Source organism: Bombina bombina, chromosome 5 (genome assembly GCF_027579735.1).
Source record: "Bombina bombina isolate aBomBom1 chromosome 5, aBomBom1.pri, whole genome shotgun sequence".
Taxonomy (NCBI): Eukaryota; Metazoa; Chordata; class Amphibia; order Anura; family Bombinatoridae; genus Bombina; species Bombina bombina.
The window spans coordinates 165,505,319-165,511,537 of record NC_069503.1 but is presented as its reverse complement, the minus strand read 5'-3'; positions in this window follow the sequence as shown (position 1 = coordinate 165,511,537).

Sequence of the window (6,219 nt, the reverse complement as noted above, 5' to 3'; positions counted from 1 at the left end):
AGCTGACTAAAAACTGACTTGTTTGACCGACACCTGTTCAATACTTCTAGCTGTAAAAAAGGTAGGTGGACAATCAACTTTATAAGAATAGACCACATAAAGCAATGCATAGACATTATCAGCATGAACCAAAATTCCAGTTTTATTGGACAGAATAAGGGATTACTGTTTTGTTGCAGCCTCATTTTAATTTTTTGTCTTTGTAAAGAAATTCTGCTGTGATGAGATTCTGTGTAAAACTCTCACTGTTGCTTTGCCTTGAGTTGGGAATATTGTGTTGCCACATATTGTAGGGCGCCAGCCCAAGCTGCAGTGCAAAACAATGAGAGTCTCTGATCAGACCCCATTGCGTGCAGCTCCTGTGAATTTTCAGCCCATCTAGACCTCGGATCAGACTGATTGGCCACTGTATTATAAATTAGTCATATGCTCATATGGGTGCTTAGATATTGTCATCATGTTCCTTGTTCAGTCATTTATTGCTTGGTATTTTGGGGCTGGACTGACCTTGTTAGGTGGGATCAGACTAAAATACTTCAGGAAAGTTCTCCTCTGTGAAAAGCACAATTTGACTTAAAGAGGCTGCTCCCAGGTGGTGGAACTGAGCTATTGTTCGTTCCTGGTAAATTTTCTCCTGTATGTTCTGAGATAGAAGTAGAACCCCAATGCAGAAACCTGTTAGCTTCTCTGTATTCTCCAAGACTGCCCCTGGGATATGTAAATGTTGCCAGTTTACATTAGATTAACCTAGAAGGAGGCAGTTTGTAAACATTCATATAGGAAACAAGTTTTATCTCTTAACTATTCATATTTTGGATCTCTCAGCTGCATTTGACACCATTGACCATTGGATTCTAATAGAGCGCTTGCAGCACATCTGTGGTCTAGGAGGCACAGTACTTAACTGGTTTAAATTTTTCCGAGCTGATAGATCACAAAGAGTAATATCAGGATCAAGCTCATCAGCACCAACAGAACTGGCCTGCGGAGTTCCACAAGGATCTATCCTGTCTCCCATGCTATTCGCAATTTACTTACTACCACTGAGGGACATCATTAACCGACATGGCCTAAGGTATCATTGTTACGCTGATGACAAACAACTCTACTTATCTTCTTTGCTCCAGATACTACAGACCCAGCATGCCGCATAAACAGTTGCTTAACAGACCTCATAGAGTGGATGAATGCTAGCTGTCTCAAAGTGAACCCGGACAAAACAGAGTTACTCTTGGTGAGGGGACCCCGAGCATCAAAAATATCCCATGATCACCCAACTGGCCTGGAGCTTGGAGGCTCTGAACTCGTTAGTTCAGCAAAGGTACGAAACCTCGGAGTGCTGATTGATGCTGGACTATCTTTTAAACAGCAGATTTCCTCCATAATAAAATCTGCCTACTTTCATCTGAAAAACATAGCCAGGATACAACACTTAATTCCCCCGGATGATATGTCAACATTAATCCATGCATTTGTATCCTCTAAGCTAGATTACTGCAATGCACTTTACTTGGGCCTCCCAAAAAAAGAACTCCATCGCCTTCAGACAGTAGAAAACGCAGCAGCAAGACTATTGACCAATCAAACTCGCTCCTGCCACATAACACCTGTTCTCCACTCAACGCAGCAGCCAGACTATTGACCAATCAAACTCGCTCCTGCTACAAAACACCTGTTCTCCACTCCCTGTATTGGCTTCCAATTAAATGGCGAACATATTTTAAAATTGGCCTGCTGACTTTCAAAGCCTTTAACAACCAAGGGCCACAGTACCTGAAAGAGCTCCTGACACCCTACATCCCATCCCGTTCACTTAGGTCAGCCAACACATCCCTCCTCTCAGTGCCAAGAATAAGGACAAACTCAGGCTCCAGAGCATTCTGCCACGCTGCCCCTACTTTCTGGAACTCTTTACCGTGTGCAATCAGAGAGGCACTGTCCTTACAGACTTTTAAAAAAAAGTTAAAGACCCACCTCTTCCATCAGGCATTCAGTCCGCTTATCTGACCTTCAGAAACTCCTAACTTTTATGTCTTATGTTGGTATATTTGTAAAGTGCTTTGAGTCTCACAGGGAGAAAAACGCTATATAAATCGCAAATTATTATTATATTATAAAATTATTATATTTTATCATTTGTAATAGCTTGTTCCAGGTTTTTGTTTAGCCTATGAGAAAGCTGCACTAACTAATGTTAAACTTTTATAGTTAAAGGAACATTATGCTAAAAATGTTTAAATTTGCTGTAAAATAGCTCTGAAAACTCTGCCTTTTTCGATACCTCCAGAGAATCTTGAGTGCCTCGGAATGATTGGTTGGACCAGAACAGAAACTCTTTACTCTTTACTGTGTCTAATTGGCCACAGCAAGTAAAATGAATTCCACCAGGTTTTTCTCTGAACTGTTCTTGATTTGCCAAACCTTCGGCTAGAACTCTGGTATTGAGAGTCCACAGAATGTCAGCGTTAGGCTCCAAAAAAGGAGCGTAGAGCATATTTAACGCAACTGCAACTCTCGATACCAGAGTTGCTTACGGACGCGGCCAGCCTCAAAAACGTGCTCGTGCACGATTCCCCCATAGGAAACAATGGGGCTGTTTGAGCTGAAAAAAAACCTAACACCTCCAAAAAAGCCGCGTTCAGCTCCTAACGCAGCCCCATTGTTTGCTATGGGGAAACACTTCCTACGTCTGCACCTAACACCCTAACATGTACCCCGAGTCTAAACACCCCTAACCTTACACTTATTAACCCCTAATCTGCCGCCCCCGCTATCGCTGACCCCTGCATATTATTATTAACCCCTAATCTGCCGCTCCGTAAACCGCCGCTACTTACATTATCCCTATGTACCCCTAATCTGCTGCCCTAACATCGCCGACCCCTATATTATATTTATTAACCCCTAATCTGCCCCCCACAACGTCGCCTCCACCTGCCTACACTTATTAACCCCTAATCTGCCGACCGGACCGCACCGCTATTATTATAAAGTTATTAGCCCCTAATCCGCCTCACTAACCCTATAATAAATAGGATTAACCCCTAATCTGCCCTCCCTAACATCGCCGACACCTAACTTCAATTATTAGCCCCTAATCTGCCGACTGGAGCTCACCGCTATTCTAATAAATGTATTAACCCCTAAAGCTAAGTCTAACCCTAACACTAACACACCCCTAAATTAAATATAATTTTAATCTAACGAAATTAATTAACTCTTATGAAATAAATTATTCCTATTTAAAGCTAAATACTTACCTGTAAAATAAATCCTAATATAGCTACAATATAAATTATAATTATATTATAGCTATTTTAGGATTAATATTTATTTTACAGGTAACTTTGTATTTATTTTAACCAGGTACAATAGCTATTAAATAGTTAAGAACTATTTAATAGCTAAAATAGTTAAAATAATTACAAATGTACCTGTAAAATAAATCCTAACCTAAGTTACAATTAAACCTAACACTACACTATCAATAAATTAATTAAATAAAATACCTATAATTATCTACAATTAAACCTAACACTACACTATCAATAAATAAATTAAATACAATTCCTACAAATAAATACAATTAAATAAACTATCTAAAGTACAAAAAATAAAAAAGAACTAAGTTACAAAAAATAAAAAAATATTTACAAACATTAGAAATATATTACAACAATTTTAAACTAATTACACCTACTCTAAGACCCCTAATAAAATAACAAAGCCCCCCAAAATAAAAAAATGCCCTACCCTATTCTAAATTACTAAAGTTCAAAGCTCTTTTACCTTACCAGCCCTGAACAAGGCCCTTTGCGGGGCATGCCCCAAGAAGTTCAGCTCTTTTGCCTGTAAAAAAAAACATACAATACCCCCCCCAACATTACAACCCACCACCCACATACCCCTAATCTAACCCAAACCCCCTTAAATAAACCTAATACTAAGCCCCTGAAGATCTCCCTACCTTGAGTCGTCTTCACCCAGCCGAGCCAAATTCTTCATCCAAGCGGAGCAAGAAGAGGTCTTCCATCCGATTGAAGTCTTCATCCAAGAGGCATCTTCTATCGTCATCCATCCGGAGCGGAGCGGCAGCATCCTGAAGACCTCCGACGCGGAACATCCATCCTGGCCGACGACTGAACGACGAATGACGGTTCCTTTAAATTATGTCATCCAAGATGGCGTCCCTCGAATTCCGATTGGCTGATAGGATTCTTGGATGACGTCATTTAAAGGAACCGTCATTAATTGTTGTAATATATTTCTAATGTTTGTAAATATTTTTTTATTTTTTGTAACTTAGTTTTTTTTTATTTTTTGTACTTTAGATAGTTTATTTAATTGTATTTATTTGTAGGAATTGTATTTAATTTATTTATTGATAGTGTAGTGTTAGGTTTAATTGTAGATAATTATAGGTATTTTATTTAATTAATTTATTGATAGTGTAGTGTTAGGTTTAATTGTAACTTAGGTTAGGATTTATTTTACAGGTACATTTGTAATTATTTTAACTATTTTAGCTATTAAATAGTTCTTAACTATTTAATAGCTATTGTACCTGGTTAAAATAAATACAAAGTTACCTGTAAAATAAATATTAATCCTAAAATAGCTATAATATAATTATAATTTATATTGTAGCTATATTAGGATTTATTTTACAGGTAAGTATTTAGCTTTAAATAGGAATAATTTATTTCATAAGAGTTAAATAATTTCGTTAGATTTAAATTATATTTAATTTAGGGGGGTGTTAGTGTTAGGGTTAGACTTAGCTTTAGGGGTTAATACATTTATTAGAATAGCGGTGAGCTCCAGTCGGCAGATTAGGGGTTAATAATTGAAGTTAGGTGTCGGCGATGTTAGGGAGGGCAGATTAGGGGTTAATACTATTTATTATAGGGTTATTGAGGCGGGAGTGAGGCGGATTAGGGGTTAATAACTTTATTATAGTAGCGGTGAGATCCGCTCGGCAGATTAGGGGTTAATAAGTGTAGGCAGGTGGAGGCGACGTTGAGGGGGGCAGATTAGGGGTTAATAAATATAATATAGGGGTCGGCGGTGTTAGGGGCAGCAGATTAGGGGTACATAGCTATAATGTAGGTGGCGGCGCTTTGGGGTCGGCAGATTAGGGGTTAATTATTGTAGGTAGCTGGCTGCGACGTTGTGGGGGGCAGGTTAGGGGTTAATAAATATAATATAGGGGTCGGCGGTGTTAGGGGCAGCAGATTAGGGGTACATAAGTATAACGTAGGTGGCGGTCGGCAGATTAGGGGTTAAAAAATTTAATCGAGTGGCGGCGATGTGGGGGGGACCTCGGTTTAGGGGTACATAGGTAGTTTATGGGTGTTAGTGTACTTTAGAGTACAGTAGTTAAGAGCTTTATGAACCGGCGTTAGCCCAGAAAGCTCTTAACTACTGACTTTTTTCTGCGGCTGGAGTTTTGTCGTTAGAATTCTAACGCTCACTTCAGACACGACTCTAAATACCGGAGTTAGAAAAATCCCATTGAAAAGATAGGATACGCAATTGACGTAAGGGGATCTGCGGTATGGAAAAGTTGCGGCTGAAAAGTGAGCATTAGACCCTTTTTTGAATGACTCCAAATACCGGAGGTAGCCTAAAACCAGCGTTAGGAGCCTCTAACGCTGGTTTTCACGGCTACCGCCAAACTCCAAATCTAGGCCCTTGTAAATTAAGCTAACACAATGACTGTGTGAATTTTTGTTGTTATTAAATGTATTATGTTTACAGACCTTTTGCAATGATGTGCTTAATTGCAATATATTTTTAATGTTAATTTATTATAATTGTAAAGACATTTCCCCCTATTTTTTTTTTAAACATTCACAGATCTAGAATCTCCCAGTTTGAGTCCTTATAGCACTGACGTGCTGAAAATCCCCACTACAGTGACTGGAGTCAGCTACTGACATTGCAAACCCCATGTGTAATAGCAGATGAAGAATATGTGCACTGCTGTTATCTGTATGCCTGGCAGGTACACAAGTAGCCATTAGCCTTCTGAACTGGCTTTGCACGTTAGTGTTACCCTTTAACTGTACAGGGATTCTCAGAAGGAATATAATTACATACCATACATATTATACAGCACAATGAGAGTTACATATGCAAAATAACACACAGTGAAATAATAGATTATTAATGAACTGTGACAGAACCTCAATACGATATGGGACATGCTGTGACAAT